The sequence below is a fragment of the Polyodon spathula genome, chromosome 12 (assembly GCF_017654505.1).
Source record: "Polyodon spathula isolate WHYD16114869_AA chromosome 12, ASM1765450v1, whole genome shotgun sequence".
NCBI lineage: Eukaryota > Metazoa > Chordata > Actinopteri > Acipenseriformes > Polyodontidae > Polyodon > Polyodon spathula.
The window spans coordinates 33,707,769-33,727,791 of NC_054545.1; the positions used below are offsets into that span (position 1 = coordinate 33,707,769).

Below are 20,023 nucleotides of genomic sequence, written 5' to 3' on the forward strand. Positions count from 1 at the left end.
ATGCATAGCATGTTTATTACTTTTCTTTAGTGCTGGCATTCTCTTCCAGTAACTGATTATAAGTATCTCTCTTAACTTTATGCATTCATTCTGAAACTCAATATGCATCCCCTAAAAGCTTTTACACATGCAGATAAAAGTATCATAAAGCATTATTTTAACAAGTGCTGTACATTTCCATTAACCAAGCTCACACTGCTGTTTTACTTGTCAAGTGCATTTCCTGATGTTTAAAATATTGTTGAATTGTACTCTGAGTTAGCTGTTTTAAAATGTTATGTTAATTATTTTTTCTCTGGCAAACATTCAACTTATGTTGGTATATATATAGCAACCTAATAACATAATAATATATATATATATATATATATATATATATATATATATATATATATATATATATATATATATATATATATATATATATATATATAGAGCACAATGAGGTTGCTCAGGGTCACACAGTGAGACAGTGGCTGAGTTGGGATTGAACCCGGAAGCTCCTATTACAAGACAGCAAGACCCTTTAATTAACCACTAGTAAGTACTGTTTACTTTCTAATGGGGCATGGTCTAAACCTACCTACTCCAAGTGGCATGAACAGTAGCAACTACATTGTTGATCAGAGACAAGATTAATAGCTGAAGAGACTTTGCTTTTGTATTGCTGCTGCATACAGGAACCATAACAGCACTCTATATTGCAGGACATCACAGAGCATTAAATAGGGGCCATCTGTTACTAACAACCTCAATTTTATGCCATTTTAATAGCTACAGCTGTAGACATCCAATACATTCTCATTATGCAGTCCACTCTATGAACCACACTTAATCTATAGATATTAGCTCAATCGTTACAGGAAGTATTATCCAGTGGATATTTTGTGAAAGCTTATTAGATAAAAAAAAAAAAGCATAATGTCATATAAATATAAATATAAAAACATGAGGCAGCAATCAATTAAAGTAAGCAGGCATACATGGGATTTGTATGTGTTTCTTCAATGTAAAGTGGCTTAAGAAAACTATGTCGGTTTGACAGGAAATCTGGATAGCTGAAGTCTGATAGCTTTCCTACCTTCACCTGAAGAAGATACCTTTGAGGTCTTGAAAGCTTGTGATTAATTATTGTTTAGTTAGTCCAATACAAGGAATCACATCTCATTCTCTTTGTCTAGCAGGTGAAGTTATGGAAACGTAAAATTCTTAAGAAGTAGAAGAAGAAGAAGCAGAATTCCCTTTCCAAATAAAACTGCTACAGATATAAAGTATCATACCACAAGGATTGCCCCTATAAACCAGCAGCCAGCATTTTTCAATGGTAATGTATAAAGGAGATGGAAATTTTAAAGAGGCTTAAAGTGTAACTGTTTCTGAACATTCCCTCATTTGTATGTAACCCTTGTAATGACAAGAGAGAAGAAGGCAGAGAGAGAGAGAGTGGAGAGAAAGAAAGAGGGAGGAAGAGAGACATAGAGAGAGAAAGGAAACAATGAATTTCAAGAGAAATTTCAATGACCATAGAGAAATATTGAAGACCCATTTGTGAATCACCATTTAAATGAAAATCCCATAATATAATTTTCAATCTACAGGACTAAGAAGAAATATGACCTCTACACTAGTATGTGTGGATAGTCCACTGAGTTTGAAAGTGGATGAAAGTTAATCTTGCTCATAGATCTAGTGGATTTGATGGAAAACTCTTTGACTGAGCCCTAAGTTCAACATATAAAACACTGTTGATACCTGTACACTCAATTGACAGAGGTTTTATGACAGAAGGCCAGACGCACTTAAGCTATCTTTTTGTCTTAAGATATTTCAAATTTGTCACAATATACTGTAATTGTATTTTTTTCTTATTTAACACTGTACTTGTTAAAAAAAAATGCATACATACACATCCCACCACACACCCCCAACACATTAGCCAACATATAGCTTCGAACCATAGCCATGATTGAAACTGTACATTGCATACATTTAATGTGATTCAGTCAGCACCATCTTCATAATGTACAGCTGTATGTTCAATAATGAAATAGGCTATAGCCTCAAACAGTCATTAAACTCATCTCTTAAACATTCCAAAGTCACATTTGTTTTTTGCAACAGAAACCATCTAAATCCTTTATCACTTTGGCAATGACTATTTCACTGTCAGGAGCTTTTTTTCTTTACAACAAAATTAATTATGTCTACAACTAGAGAGTAGGAGTTAATTTGAGAGTTAATTGAATGATCACCAACCAACAGTGCAAGGCTAAAACAAGGAGGTATGGAAGAAACACATAGATCAAAGGCCCTTCGTAGGAAGCCAGGCTTCAGGGGAAATCTGTGCAAAAGGAGCTTAAGGGTATGAACAATGAGGAGGATGTATATTAACATCAAAGCTGCTACGATGGGTAGTTCTACAGAGCCTCAAGCTCTGATCATCTCTGTGGACTCCACCCCACCAGCTGGAACTCCTGTCATCACCAGTTAACAACACTGCAGCTGATAGAAGCAGGAAGCCTCCAATTCCAAGACCACCAAGGAAGAAGATATCAAGCCTCCTCAACACAGACACAGAAATAGCAGATAATTTAATGAAACATTATTATTATTATTATTATTATTATTATTATTATTTATTATTATTATTATTATTATTATTATAGTCGTAGTATAAGTAGTAGTTGTAGCAGTGGTAGTAGTCATAGTATTGCATCACAAAGGGATGTCCTATGATAAAAAATGATGATAATAAATAATACCATGTTATGTTAAGAATGTTATGATATATGTTATTATTAGTTAATAGATGGTGAGACTCAATGTTATATTGAATCCTCTGCTGGATCACTGTCTACCCTCACACACACACACACACACACACACACACACACACACACACACACACACACACACACACACACACACACACACACACACACTCCCCAGTCATATGGTATAGAAAAGCCATCTCATTGATGGAATACATGTATCAATTATTTGGTTATTCCTTTCTTGCCTGACCAAAGAATAATACAGAGATAATACTAAAGTAATTTTATAAAAGATAAAGTTTAATACCACGATTTAACGACACGCCTCATGAGATATGTGTCCTTCATGATGTTGAAATAAGGAAGAACATCTTTATGTGATTGTTGTACTTCAATGAATTGCTTGGTTACTGATCAGGAATATATTTCAAGATCCAGCTCCTCTTCTTAATTCCCCATTAGAGAGTCGATTATTTGACAAGATCATAATTAATCCAGACATATTAATCAGTTCTGAAATAGAAAAAGCAGGTCATGCGCAACTTTCATGCATATAAATGAACATTAAATGGTAGTATATTCCAAAAGAAATAGTTGTGATAAAAAAACTTACAAAAAACTGATTCAGAACAATGAACTTGATAAGAAGCTGTGTCACCAGGGGCCTGGTTTCTGTGTAATGTAGCATATTCTTTATGGAATGGTGCTAATAAGAGATAGGGTATGCTTCCTGAAAATGATTAAACTTGTTCATTGTTGTTCAGTTCATGAATGAGGTGCATTGTGAGAAGGCTTACAATATCAATGAGTTTTGTGTACAAGTCATGGTAGATATTCTGTGAGGAGCTCTTTATCATTGAATAACAAATGCAAATGAAATTGTTAATGAAATGTTATTGCTGTTAATGAAATTTATTTATGGACTGGAAAAATATCCAAATGAAATTGTTAATGAAATGTTATTGCTATTCTAATTATAATTCCATCCTGTTTTCCAGTCTTTGTAATATGTTATTTTAGCTTTTTTTCTGCAGTACACTGTTGTTTATTATTATTATTATTATTATTATTATTATTATTATTATTATTATTATTATTATTATTATTATTACCATCCTTAAAAGTCCAGAGAAAGCATCATTATAACTCCCATTTGTTTCTAGAACAGAAGCCATCAAGAAATCAATTGTATTATTGCAATAAGTGGAGATAAGCATGCAGCCACGGTAATTTATTTGAACAATTCCATGTTTAATCTGACAAAGAAAACCAGGTCACACTTTAGTTTAAGGATTAATTTGTATCTAAAAGGTTTTATAAAAGGTTTTGACAAGAATTAACTATAACAGCATGCTATAATACTATTGTAATGACACACTTTTAGTGTTAAGTGCAAGCCCTGTTATAAAGTAATTATAATGAATTGCATACAAGCCAGGCATGTTATTATGTGACAGAAATACAATGAGTTCTGGTTATAAATCTCCCTCTCAACCTGTGAGGGTGCTAAATAGCGAAAGGAAAAGTATCTGGACTGGCTGGCCTCACAGTTCGTTTCCAAGGTCGGGAAGTCGGTCAGCCTGGATGGAAGCGAGACTCTGTTGCAGGAACGTATTGACCCGGAAAGTAAACGAGGTAGCAGCTGCAAGCCATAGACGCAGCTGAAATTGTTTACCAAGAGATCATGCGGGGTAGCATAAAAGGGGCCAGAGAAACGTTAATCTTTTCCTTCTCTTGGGGTTTGCGCTTTAAACCTGGAAGGACTGAGAGCTGCAATAGAAACTGCCGAGGAATATTCGCGAGTGTGTGTTTGTTTGCTTGATCGTTAGTAATTGTCTTGTTTATTGTATCACTAGACGACTAAACAAGATGGCTTTTGGGCCATCACAAGCTGGAACTGCACTGCATGAACTGTCATTGAATAACCTGTTATCCCCTCCACGAGCGCTACTACCTGCACCCTGGACTGGTGACCATGTTTTAGTATTGTGGGCTGGATAGCATTTATTGTATGGGACTGTAAACCCGTTTGTTTGGCTCCATGCATTACATATTGCTGTGTATTGCTGGAGCGTTTTTCTTTTGTTGGTCACCAGACCCGGATTACAATTAAAACCACTTTCCTGCTGGATTACAATTGTTCGCGATTCCTTTTGCACCGCATCACCTCTACACCTGTTCACAATCACCAGTCAAATTGTCACATATTATTATACTGGCTTGCCAGATCCTATTATTATTAGTAAAAACTGTCTAAAATAACCCTCTGTTTTCCACTTCGTATCCATATTTTATTGTCTCTCTCTTACAAATAACACTGTAATAAAACATGTTGTTAATAACATGATGTAATTACTCTAATTACTAATTACTAGTTCACACACCCTAGTCTCTGTAAGTAAGTATACTGAACAGATCTGACAGGAATTCATTTTGCATTACAGTGATGACTGTTAATAGAAACATTTTTTAAAAACTCAGTCAAGAATTATTAATTTATCATTGAAAACTAGGTGCAACTCTAATGCCATCACTCATAGTTCTTGACATCAACTCAAATGAGTTACAGAGCTGTGAATCAATTGGATAGTGACCATAATAACGTGGCTTCATGGTTAAATCATTTAAATAAGGCCCTTTATGTAATAAGATTATTACAATAAAACATTCGACTTGCTTGCAAGTTTCTGGGGTGGGAAACTGACCATTCCAGCTCAGGTCTTTGTTACAACCCTGGTCTTAATTGTTTAATTGAAGTCAGATAAAATAAAACAGTTGCCTACCGAAAGTGGTTCGAAATACTCGATTTCATTCACAAAGGCCCCTAGGTCAATAGGGTTTGTGACCACGTGCATTTGTTATAAACTATTACTAAACTATTACTAAATCACAGGTCTTAATTCCAGTGGCCAATTTGTACTCATTCCAGGAATAATACACAAAGGGCATACATATTGGAAAGCAATAAAAAAAAAAAAGATAATGGCTAATGAAGGGGCAGAAAAGGCACCTTTAAGTAATTGATTAATAACCTTTATATAGCACCTTTCATTGGGGACCACCATCACAAAGCACTTTACAAGCTAGGAGACTAGGATGTGTGAACTGCATCAATTGCAGAGTCAATTACAACAATGTCTCCCCTGAAAGACAGAGCACAAGGAGGTAAAGTTACTTGCTTAGCGTAAGATAATAGGTCAGTGGCTGAACTGAGATTGGAACCAGGGGCCTCCTGGTTACAAGCCAGTTTCTTTAACCACTGGACCAAACAGCCTCCATATAGATTGACCCCAGGCTTACCCACAAATGGTAAGGCAGCAATGTATTAGCATCTCTGGTCATGTCAGTCCTCCCAGCAGCTTTTGTCACACTTGGTTACCTAATTCCTTCACAAAACCAGCCTCCACTGATGTAAATGCCTTGTGACTCCTGTAAAGACAATGAAAAGTGAGCATGGCTAAATCCATCTGCAGCAGCAGATTTGGATGCATCTCCAGTTTGACAAGCCCTAAATGAAACTATTTGAAATAATAGAAGGCCTGGCAGATCACAGTAATCTCATTTATATCACTGAGAGCAGAGATTTAACCCATACCCAAGCCTTAAAATAGATGTGCATTAGGGTCATTTTTTAAAAATCCTAATCATACCTGCCTCACTTCTTTCTGATGAGCTGTTTGTCAAAAAGGCACTCACAGGTGATCAGTCTTCAAAATGTGTTTAGAGGGCTTGAGTGCAATGAAACATTGTCAGGCATCTTTTTAAAGCATTATATCCAGATGATTAACTTATGTTTGGCTTATCCTATCACCCAATATAATAATATGGCCACTGTTTCCCATTTACACATGGGTAACATTATTTGGTAGCTCTTTAGATTAGGGGGCATACATAATCATGTTATCACATGGTAATAACTGGTAACTACCAATAGTCCCTGCTTTGTTGTGGTGATTGCTATTGGAATACATGTGTAGTTATATTGTCTGTACTGTGGTGTTACCATGTAATCTCATCGGTAAAACATTATTGTTGTCTATTTCTATTTAATTACACAGTAGTTAAGAGGTGTAACAGCAGGGACTCATTTATTACCCAGTTATTACAATGTAACGAGGTGACCAGGAATTCACTCCAGTGTACTGCTCAATATTTTCTATTGTTCCTCCACCCTCGTTAAGTGACTCTTGGTGCTGTTGATTGTGGAATTTCCTTATTGAATGGTAACTCTATACGTGTGAGTAAGCTTTGAATTAAAGGTGTATTAAACTCTCAGACAAGGCTTGTGTCGTTCTAATCAGCATGAATTCAGGAATGTCACACAGGTCATAAAATCATGTTGTGTGTGTAAAAGGGGGGTGAATGGATGTGTTTGAATTATATGACACTCAGATTGTAAAGTATAAAATGGAAAGATAGGCAATGCATTCTTGGCTGATTGCCAGAAACTTGTAAAGTAGATAGTGAGGAGACAGGAGAGAGGAGACACGGGGAAACAGAACAATTCAAATGTGCTTCTTTTTGAAAGAGATAAGATAGGAAAAAAGTTTTTTATGGTTTTGGGTATAGCTGTTACGTGATTTTCTGCATGTAGGCTTGAAATGTGGTTGTAAAGCTGTATATATATATATATATATATATATATATATATATATATATATATATATATATATATATATATATATATAAGTTGCTGTGACAACACCATCTGCTGAGGCCAGTTGCAGTTCAAATTAACACAAAATGAGACCTGGGGAGATGCTCTTCATTTCATTTTCAAAACCTTGTTTCTCTGCTGTTTCCACAATACAGACTTTGTTAGTTTTGACAATCTTTGTCTAGACTATTTTATTGTAAAGAAGATGAACCGTACATGTGTGTGTTCAGTACCTGTTACAGAACTTCAATAGATGGTTGCTTGTATATCATTTCAATAGGTACGTATTGAAATGATGTACCACACCACCCCAATTCAGTATTCTAGCTGAGCATATATTGAATGTGGTGGTTATTAATAGCTGTGTCTTTACTCACCAATGATAATTACAGTATACACATTTTATATCTCTGGGATGGTAGTCGGTGGGGCTAATGCTTTACTATTCACAGACAAGGCTTGTGAAATTAGATGCTGTTTAAGATCTATGGTTAGCAATACTTTCAGAGTGAAGTCCCTCACCACTGGGGTTAAGCTCTAATTCCCTCGTGTTTTGCTCATTATTGTCTGAATAAAATATTCTTTATTGGAGAAACTTCTGGAACCACAACTTTGATATAAAGAGAGACTTATCACTAAGCTAGTAATTGGTCTCCTTTCTTCATGAGCCAACAGCAGTTTTTTTTGTTGTTGTTTTTTTTTTTTTTTTTTACTCGGCAGCAGTCGTTCGTGTCCCCCCCCCCCCCCCCCCATTCAAAATAAAATCTATCTATTTATCTTTAAAATCTATACTGTGACATGGGGAACCTTTACCACATCATTATATATTTATTATGTAATGAATTAGCTTTCTCAAGGTGGTCCAATCAGTTACTTTTGGTGAGTACTTAATATTGACACAGCTGGGTTTGTGTGCATTGGACACAAGAGCTCCTGACCAGAGAAAATGTGTAGTCATTTGAATTATTCTGAATGAAGTAATTTCCTGGTCATAATTTCAGGAACAACTTCTTTGATTCAACAAATTTAAATTTAAAAAGTGCCTAAGCCTGTTGTATGCAGCTGGCAGAATTAGATTAAAATTAAACAAGACCAACAGTCCAGCACAGAGAAAACCTGCCCAAGATACACAACAGACTCACTAAACCATTAAATATGCAATTAACTAAACCATGTTAGAAATACTGCCAGATATCTTTGAGTAAGTACAAATATTTAACAGGAGCAAATCTGGTTCAGTTGGAAGGAGGCCAGAAACGGATCTTGATCAAGGTCTTTAGAAAATTTAAATGTTTTTTTCTTTGGGCTCAATTTTGAAACACAATGTTACTGCTGTGTGCATATTCCTGTGGAATTGTGCATGTGTGAGTAAGAGGTCATTTCACAGGTTGGCAGTTGATCCAAAATGACGGCAACAGAAACCTACATAGCCTCCCCCTGTAAACCTTGTGTACAACCAGTCTAATGCAACATTCATCGTCCCTATTATTATTTTTTAGCTCTTTAACTATTGACCTCTAGAGTGACTATTTACCAGTTTTCTGGGCAATTGCACACACTGTTTTTGGCCATGTGACACTTTATAAACCAAAAGGGCTGTGAACAGCAATCTAATGGCTGAATACTTTTTTTTAAAAATCCATTGGGAAGCCTTATCCAGTTTATTGCTTGCAAAGCGACACGTAGGTTACCTTTAGCATTACATTATCATTGTGAAATGCAATACTTATTACTCTTAGCCCCGCAGCACTTGTAAATACAGTTTAAGGTTTTAACTTTCTTATGTTGTAAGCTTTGCAAAAGGACAATGTGGATAGCTGCAAGCTAGATCTAAGCATCAGGGCATGCACATTGCAACTTGCATCCAGCATATTAATCTGTAATAGAGAATGCTGAGTCCATTCCATTCTACCATTCCAGTAGGTTGCACCTTGGCAATCAAGTGACCATTTTAACAGACGGTGAGATCAAAAATGAAAAAAAATAAATCATCTGAGAATTAGGTATATTTCACGGGTTGTGTGACAAAACTTTTTTTCTTCCATTGAATCATTTCATCTAGTTTGAAGCCTTGTTAAGTAATACAAAATAATACTCACTGGTATATTGAGAAACATTTCAAGGTCATAGGGAAAAATAATATGAAAAAATAATCACTTAAAACATCTCTGTGCTTTAACTACTTTCAAAGTACAATGAAAACATTTTGCTGCATGCAACGATGCCAGGATTGTTTAAGTAAGGAACAATGCAGTTGTTGCAGCATTTCAGGTCAATTATGATATGGATATTTAAAGTGATTGTAGCTAACTTAATTGTTCCATGAATTGCCCCTGTCATATCACTAACATCTCAAATGCAGTTTTAAAAGAAACAGAAGTTTTTGACTCAGCCCTGGTTGTTATGAACTAGCTACCTGAGAATAACCTGTATTTCTCTATTCTATTAGTACTAAGGATGCCTCCGGTTGGCCTTAGCAAGCTTATGATAATGTTTGTCCTAAGGGCAAAGTAATGTATTAGAAAGCATATCTTGAAAAAACCGTATTAATTATGATTTTGACAGGCCAGTTCACCTGTAGGTACTAGAGGTGTCAGCCTCTCCAAAATGTCTGTATTCCATTTACGCTCTGTTGAATTCCATCAGTGACAATATATTATGCTTTGCGAATATATTATGTTTGACTCTTTCTCTTCCTTATTTTAAATTATGATGGTAAGGTTACAGTCTACAGCAGAGATCGGAAGGGAATTTATTTTGCATGGGCAAAGCAAGTGACCTTTTTGCTTCCTACTCTAATTACTTCACTGTCAAAAGACTGGCAGGGTCCAGGATTTTCAAAAGATCAATACTTTGTTTTGGAAAATGAAGGGGTGGGAACTATTTAGATCAATCTGTCTGATGATTTCAAATTACTAAAGCCAATATCATAACAACCCCTGCATGCATTATTTATTTCCACACCATTGAAAGACATGACCTTCTGAAAACAGACGGAATACGAAATATTAACTGCTTTGGACCTGAACAGTCTAAGCTATTCTAACTGAATGTTTTATAAACTATTTTTCTAATCTAGCCTGCCAACTATGTTAATAAACTGTCAGTATTGTTTTTGTATGTATCTTTCTAAGTACAGATTCTTCTTTTAATGGTACATTTAGAATCATAAAAAATGAACATGTAGTTTATGTAACTGTTTTGTGAAAGTTGGATGATATAGGAAGCCAATGGAAATAAAGGGAATAAAGGCCCAGAATAAAGGCCCAAGTACTGAACTGAGGCCAAAAGCCAAGCTCTGTTTACACTACCAGTGTTGACATTATCCACAGACTGGCATTATCATTGTAATTGAAAAGAGGAAAAAAAGTAAGCTAGGAGAATACCGTGAAAATGGTTGAGTTATGATGTCGCTTTGAATTGACTTTGCAGCTGATTGGAATTCCTAGAGGTGCCTCAGGTGTCATTTTATAAAGCAGGTGATATCAGCTGTACTGAAATTGAACCCACTCTTGTACAGTAATACATTATGCCTCAGTGGTATATCAGAGACTCCTCCATCAATAGGGAAAGGCCTGAGATACAGTATATATGAATAGAGAAGCCACCACATATGTATTCAGGCTTTAGCCTCTGGGGAGGAAAACCTGACCGATCACTAGGTATTTACCTTTTTACTGATCTTTTATATATATGTAAAAAAAGTTGCTACAACAGTTATCATAGTCACCATTGTAGAAATGCAATTTTTGTTCTGAAACAAAGAAGAAATATTCCACCCAGTTGTTTTTTATTGATAGTAAATTGACCGCTGCATTATTGCCTGTTGGGATAATTATCTATTCAGGGAATATCAAGGTGTTTAATTGAAGTAAACTAACACAGCTGTGGTCTTCATATCTGATCCCTGATCCCACTCTATAGATGGATATGATCAATGTTATTATAGACTGGTGGTGGTCTTTCATCCAATCAGAGGGTGCATTTTTTGCCTGCCCTATGCCGTGACACATCACAAACCCAATTGATGACATCATCCATACCATGTTGAGTGCTTTATTCGCTGGATCTTATATCAGAGTAGCACTGCAAGCTCCTGTGTATGGGTTACATCAACACTTTGACTTTCACTTCTGCTTGTACCGATATTCTCTTGCTGTGCCTAATAACGTTGTACTGTGATAATTTGGTGCCCTAGCAGTGCCAGACTACATGCTCTGAGCACTGCTGCCTACTGTTGCATGATAGTCTCATTCTTGACAACAAAAGGGCAACTGGTATCCATCCCTTCACAGCAAAGCAGGGAAAGATACAGCATCTGCCACACAAAATGTTAACACTTTCTGCAGGCTAGCATTAGGCCACAGTAAATCAGTTAGTCAGAGATAAAGAGCTGTACAGTAATCCCAGGATGGGTAGGTAGGGTCAACCCCATTACATCCAATAGACGTGCATTTGTTTTCTGTTATCTTTAGAGACATAACAAACCCACATACAAGCAAGCTACAATTTTACTAAAGTGAGTGTTCTGTGTATATTGTTTCTTAACCCTTTTTTCTCCTAGTGCCCAGAATAGAGCTATATCAAAGATACAACTCTTTCAATTTACTATATGCTCAGCAAACTAGTAAATACTGTAAACTTGTAGATTATATTCATAACCTTACATACCTTGATCAAGCTTGAATAAAGTAGAAGGTCAAACTTTGAAAGAAAATAGTAACATTTACGTATCAAAACTAATAACTTAAAATATTTAGAAAAACACTACAAATGAGTTTAACAGTAATAAAAGAACAAATAATAATAAAACGACATTCGCAAACTTTGAAATTTACACTATAAAGAAGTGTAAAAGTGCTGATGATTGTACATCTTTGCTTCCACGTGGTATCAAAGCCATTTCTGTCCCCCCATTCCCCCCTTAAAAAATATTTCCATCCTTCATGCTGATATCTGAATTATATAAACTACATAATTAAGTGTACCTGTGCAGAATTTGCAATAAGATTCATGTTATGTGAATGGAAAGAAAATGAATTTGCTTGGTAAATCATTTGTAATTAGCAAGACATTCTAAATAATTTAACTTTGTGACATGAAGTAAATTGTAGTCATGACTACATACTAAAAATATAATTATGTCATATATCATTAAGGCATGACTCAATAAGAGAGACACTATTTTTTTTTCCAGGGCAACTGGTAATAAGGATAGCAGAGAATTCAATCTGAAGATGTAATGATGTTTCTAAACATTGCATTAATCTCAATTTATGTGGTATGATTGCTCATCAAACAACATCAGTTTAGACGTGGGTTTATATACAAAGGCAAAGAGTAATAAATAAGAACACATAAACCCTTTTAGTTTGTGCACATTCTTTCGCAAAGGGGCTGATTTCCAAAAACAGGGCTCATTTTAAAAAAAGGGGCTATCAATTCCAAAAATGGATCTTTATTCCAAAAAAAAGGGCTACCTTGCATAAAAGGGGCCATTGATTCATAAAACTGGGCTAAATTTAAAAAAAGGGGGGGGGGGGGGGGGGGGGGGGGGGGGGCCCTATAGATTCCAGGCGTGTCTAATATCCAGAAATGGGGCTTCTTTCCAAAAATGGGGCTATCGATTCCAAAAACATCTGATGCTTGGTTTTGAATAATGTTCTTGTGTAGGCATTCTGCTTGTAAAAGTCATCTGTTTGAAGAATGTCATGCAGGGTTTTTTTTAACAGTAGCAGCCTACTTTGGAACATAGTAAAATAAAACAGCGTCCAAAGCTGAGAACATTATGTCTGCAGGGTTGATTGGCAGCCCCTCCATACAGGCCAGAAAGGAAAGTGAAACAAGTGTTGTTCGGCCTTGCTGAGACATTGGCTTTCAAAAAGAATTTAAAACGAGTCAGCTCTTTAACCATCATTGTATACAATTCATTTTCAAATGCAAATAAAACTGTGAGGCGAGAGTGTATTAAATGGAATGTCCAGACAGTAATTTATGTGTACAGAAATAAAATAATTTATTTTTATTTTCTATACACAACAAAAGGATTAAATAACAAAGAAAAACAAAATGGTGTGAGGGAAGGAGTGCAGGGGTGAAATCCAAAACAAACTGTGATGACTCGTCTTTAATTTGTCTTCGTGGTGACCATAAACAAAAAAAAGACAAAAGAAATGTTAGTATTTCAAAAATCCCGCTGCACAAAACCAGTCTCTCCCTCCACCCGTTACTCCTCCTACTTTACTTTCGGACCAACCCCGAACACAGTAGTACGTTCCCTTTAGTATGTAATGTCCCGCCTCTGTAGTCAGTGGAACACCAATCCCCAACCGACACGTGTCCTTATCCTTCACTTGACTCCAGTGGCTGGAATTTACATACTCGTACTTCCGCCCCTCACCAAGGTGCCGCCCCTCAAAAGATGACTTTTGCCATGGTCACGAGATCTTGGTAAGGGAAGTCCCGAGTTGGTTTGATGCCATCTACTGTCGGGAGGCTGAATCACAGACCGAAAACCCTTTGACTCATCACAATCTTGACTGACTGAGAAGCATTACTGGACCTAATGAAATTCAGGTAATCTGTGTTTGAGTCTAATTATAAAGAATTATGTCTTTATTTAGCATACTCAAGGAACTGCTCAGCTAAGGTGAGTGAACGTGCACTACGTTGGAGAGTCACAGTGGTTCTCAACACACCGTCCAGGTTCAGTCACTTACAACAACATTTCACCTGGAAGACAGAGCACAAGGAGGTCAAGTAAGTTGCTCAAGATCACACAGTGAGTCAGTGAGTGAGCCAGGATTCAAACCAGATACCTCCTGGTTATGAGTTCTCTTCGTTAGCCACCAGACCACACAGCCTCCTAAATAACGGAACTATAGTATACATCAGATTTGTATGTATTCTTTTTGGTTTGCATACTGTGAAACAATGTGGACTAAGTAGTGCACCTTTAGAGAAGTAAAAAAAAAAAAAAAAAAAAAAAAAAAAAAAGCTGTAATGCAGAACATAACTTTTAGAGTAGCACATTAATTATTATTATTATTATTATTATTATTATTATTATTATTATTATTATTATTATTATTATTATTAATTAATTAATTAATTAATTAATTAAGAAATTAAGACGGCCATAGATTCTCACTGTAACAAATTAGGTAGGGTATGGTAGGAATTGAAGACAGTGGTGTCTTTGTAATGCTGATGGTAGTAAAATGTGTTTTAAAAGGGTACATAAATAGAATATACAGAGGTTAAACTCGAACGCTGATAGATCCAACTCATTAGGTTTCCTATTGGTTAGTCTGATGCATAATTTTATTGTATTGGCAAAACCTTCAAAAAGTTTCATGATGTTTCAATGAATGACCCTTAAAGACTCCTAAAAGACACATTACTTTAATTATATATGACATTACTTTAAAAGGTAAGTGGTTTATTTTATGGTTATTTGTGCACCCTGGTGAAGGCAATGCTAAGCTGAAACTGCTTTTTTAAAGTGTTTTTTTTTTTTTTAACTAATAACATATTTTTTCGATATGTGAGTTGTAGGGTTTCCTTTAATTTATTTTGCTATTTCTTTTAACCCAACGCACCATAGTTGCCTTTCGTATTGACAAGATCTGCACCTTTGCAAACCTTCTCTCCAACTGTATAGACAACTGAAGTGAAAAATAGATTGTAGAAAGATAGGGAAAGTAAACGTCACAGACAGGGTGACAGCTGCCGATGCAAAGCAAAAACATATGAAGTGTTAAAGAAAGGGAGGTAAAAACATGTCTGAAAAAGCAAAGTGATAAAAGGATTTATTATATATTTACTAGAGAAGCCTGGATTTGAGAGGTTACACTATGTATGTATGTATTAATTTATCTCTGAATGTTTCATTTTAATGTAGCCCAAGAGGATTAACTTTTTAAATGAATCTATAGACACTGATGTACTTTTAGAAATAGCTAATTTTGCTTTTGTGAAGTTTTGTAAAATGAATTTGTATTTCTTTAATACGGTTGTTTAAATGATATGCTCTTACATTATGTTCTAGATTCTGTTTTTGAATATTGTGCTTGATTAGTTATTTTCTGAATGTGTTGACTTACTAGGACTATATTTTTGTAAAACCTTGTTTGTAAAAAATAAGTTAAAATAAAATAACATCTAGTTTTAGGTTAAAAAATGATTTTTTGGGGAAACTAAATCATACAACAAAATTCTGCTATGATTACATAGCATGTCTTGCATGATAACTATCTAGGTGTGTTTTATAATAAAACATATTTGTCTGACTGATCCAAAAGTTCATACTGTACCATGTATTTTTACAGGTTTTGTATGAAACAAAGGTGATGTTCCCTTCTGCCTGCATTTGCACTAAGATTTTGCATTTTTAATACATTCATGTTTCATCCTTCACTACTCATTTTAATCATCCTTGCTTTTTTCCCAGTGTACAGCTTGTCAAATGCAGAAGATATCAACACCTTCACAGACTTAGCCTGCCTATTAACATTGCAGAACTGCTGGGGAAATGCCTAAGAAAACAATGCTTCATTGTTAATGTCATTCTTCCTGCCCAAAATGTTTTACTTTCAAAGCCTGCTGTACAAACTAAAAACAAGTAAACCACAGCAGATGTTTCTTACTATCACTTAAATGATGCTCTGAATAATTAAAGCACCAATCAGATGTTTGTGCATAAGTTGGGCAGAGCAAGATTTATTGTGGGCAAGTAACAACGGACAAATGCAGTTAATTCTGTTTGTTTGCTCACAGTGGCATAAGATAATAGGCTGTGTGGATGCTGTAAACGATGTTGCCAGGTGTTTAACCTTTTTAGCTGCAGACAGGATGAACATCAAAATCTTCTATGTCTAATTTGATGCAAAACCGAATTAAAAAATGATTGTAGATAGACCCAAAAGTGGTCCATTCCATGACATTGTCAACACAGCATATGCTGTATTATTATCATTATTATTATTATTATTATTATTATTTGAGCACACACGTGTTGTGCTATTGTGGGGTGTATTATTGGAGAATGTGTCTTCAATTCTGCTAAATATTTTCTTCTTTCAACCTTTTACAACTTACTAACTACAATCTAAATACACTGACGCACGTTATTTGTATGCCATTACAGTACATTCCTTCTAATCATGTGTCTCTGTTATTGCCTGATAGTTCCTGTTTATACAAATAGCAGTTCTCCGCTGGTATGTTTTAAATAAAGTGCAGTTTGCTTAAAGTATGGAAACATAGAATCCACCAGATGTGATATCAGTTCATGCTTTAACTCTCTTGTGCCCTCTCTAAATCCTTTCTAAATCAACTTCATCAAAACAGCACCCCATGGGACTACAAAGAGGACACACTTTTTGTTTGTTCATGTACATTGGAAGACACTATGAAATGACAAGACCTCCTGGCTTTGGCACTGAAAAGGGTTAATGGTTCGCTATATTAATATATTATATTGTTTTCAAAGGTATGCAATCACTCCTGAGTATCCCTAATGACCTGAAAGAGTGGAGAACTATGAATGTAATATGGTCTAAATGTGCTGCGTTAGGGAGAAATCTCCAGCAGAAACTGTAAATAACAATAATATCAGCATATATTTTTGTGCAGCAATCTTTCACACCCCAGTTAAACACATAAGGGTTTTCCATTTATCTTCAACTGAAGTAAAAAAACAGTGTATTAAATGGGTAATAGATCTCAGAGGTGATTTATCAAGGCTCACCTCTGGTGGTCCACAACAATTTAAACTACAGCTTTTCAACTCTGGCACTAAATCTATGGGAATAAATCATCTTGGAGCCCGTTTTATCTTAATTAAAGGACATATTAGTACCCTACTTTAGAAAATCCTCATAGGGCTAAGGCAAGGTTTTTGTTTGGAAGGTGATTAGCATTTAGCCCTTTTCTTAATACAGAAATGCTTTAAAAAACGTAATTGCCATTCCAGGTGAAGGCCTGTTGCGTGAAAGGTGTTGTTTTTACTTTGGATTTTTATCTTTCTCTGCTAGCTTTTCGATCAGTCTTTTATCCTTTAGAATAGGAAAACAGCCGTGTTTTACAGCAATAGACAGAGGGGCACGACAACATAGCAAAGCCAATGCTGGGAGATAGAGGGAGAATGTTTCCTACCTCCAATGCAGGGCCTAAGGGGACTCGTGGAAAACAAATGTCATGATATGGTCTTAGTAATGACTTGAGGTGCTGGAGATCTGGATCCTTGCTTTCTTTGTTCCAACTGTGCCCTAAATGATTTAACTGAGCCAATTTCATAATCTTCCAGGTCTTAATACGCTAGCTATTTAATGATACCGAAAAAACCTGGAGAACTCAAGGATCGGATTTGTAAAAAAACAAAACAACTTTTGCATTGGTGATAATAAGTAGTTTAGCAAGCTCAAGCATCAAATGTATTCATGACAAGGGTGATGAAATTTGTTGTGTTGCACCATTGCAGAAGCAAACAGCAGAAGTTACCACAAGCTGGTACAGGGCCACCATCTGTCATTATTGATTCCTGTTGGATGACAACTTACAGGCCTGTCATCATCTGATGCAATAATGGTGTCCTCAATTGTGATAACTCTTAGGATTTGCTTGCCTACGGTACAAAACACTTTTAATACTACATCTTAATACACTTTCCATAAACTGTGCAGTTATTTGTTTGCTTTCACAAATATCTAGCAGCAGTTTCCAGTAAATGGCTTCTTCTTTTTTTTTTTTTTTTGCACCAAAAATCAATTTAACTCATAGATTTTTTTATTTATTTATTTATTTATTTTTGTCTTCGGTAGTGATAGCAATATACTAGATGATTGGTCACATATTGTTAAAAAGTGAATGAAATATCATTATGATGAGGCTTCGGTCTTTAAAACATCAATACCACTTTTTATCCATTATGTTTTTTTTTTTTTTTTTTTTTTTTTTTTTTATTTTATTTTATTATTTTGTTTTAGTTTTTAAAAACAGTAATGGCCAAATGTATCTGCTATTATAATTCAGAACAGCTTGGCAGCTTAAATGGGATCCTCTTTGAAGTGACCTGGAATTAGAATTGCATTGGCAAATGGCAACAAAATAGGCAATCTTGGGTAGTTTAGAGCAGCATTTAACACACATCAAGATGTCAATGTGCTGAAGACAATGAATAGAGAGTAGGTTAGTGTCGTAACCCTAAATGAATGCACAGGCAGCTGCTGCTGATTTGAGTGCGCCTGACTGCTTAACTTTGATAAGATTTGACCCATTTATTTAACCAATATTCAGTAGGTACTCACTTTTCACATTACTCCAGGGAACGCTGTGAAATCCTTAGTCTCTCACACACTGTTAATGGTTCAAAGAATATCAGTATTTGGACGTGTCGCCGTTTAAATCAACTGATTAGACACACACGAGCTAGACGCAGCTATCATCTGTAGAATCTATAAGAATAAAGTCACTGTTAATATTAATAAATACAATTTGAAATGAGTAAAAGCCCACATTGCACTTCTATTCTCAGAGATATCACTAATTCAACTGCAGAGACGTACATAGACAAATACCAAATTTGATAATTAGATATGTATAACAGCATTAAGATGAGATAAGTGTGACAACAACTTTAAATATAGTTATATACATGTAACATATAGCAGCTGTTAGGTGCAAACTGTTGTGATGTTTATATTGCATTATTATTATTATTATTATTATTATTATTATTATTATTATTATTAATAATATAATAGTAGTTTCTATCTTTGACCAGAGTTTCAGGGGAGAGCGCGAACGCAGTCCCCCACTACCAGAAATTATGCAGTTGAGATTCCCGCATTTGGGGAATTCGCAGGGGTCAGCACAGCCGGAGTGCAATGCCCGAGCCTCGCCCTGGGTGAACCACCTTCATGATCATGGTATCTCCCCTGCCAGGTAGTAGTAGTCCTATTTAAATGCCTAAAAGGACATCGTCACCTACAGCCGTCAACGCGACGACTGGAGAAAAAAATTCAAATTAGCATCCTCATAAAAGAGGATGCTAAATAGATAGGCATTTAACTAATTTAACAGAAAAAAACGGAAAAGGGACTGTAAATTAATTTAACAAAACCAAAGGGGAGGTGGTACAGAGCACGCCCCCTAGAGCCCACTGGTCGACAAAGGCGGCCATGTCGCTGGCAGAATCCGAGTGGGCACGCTCCAACTTAAGCGGGAGTAATAGTAGTAGTATTGTTATTATTATTAGCCGTGTTATTAGCCTACTTAAATTAATATTCTAAATTACTGGTATATTGTAAGCTGTGAAAGGGGTACAAAAGCTGGGGTAATGAAACGAGGATGCAGAACTAACACTGATAACTGTTTTAGCTCGACAGAAGAACCATTTACAACATTCATGATGATTGTTCACTTACAACAATATCTGTAACATCACAGCGCTTCTCAATGGAGTAACCATACTAAAACTGAGCTACTGTATCCCTAACGTAAAAAAAAAAAAAAAAAAAAAAAAAAAAAAAAAAAAACAATTCAGGGATATTTTACCTGTAACTACTATTCACCAAAATAAGCTAATTAA

General features: G+C 35.5%; 1 non-coding gene across 1 annotated transcript; it reads right to left on the reverse strand.

The window, feature by feature from the left end:
- Nucleotides 1–19,221: 19,221 nt before the first annotated feature.
- Nucleotides 19,222–19,384, reverse strand: LOC121325059. The gene has a single exon (XR_005951296.1). It is a non-coding gene; the product is annotated as a U1 spliceosomal RNA (small nuclear RNA).
- Between the last annotated feature and the right edge of the window lie 639 nt (nucleotides 19,385–20,023).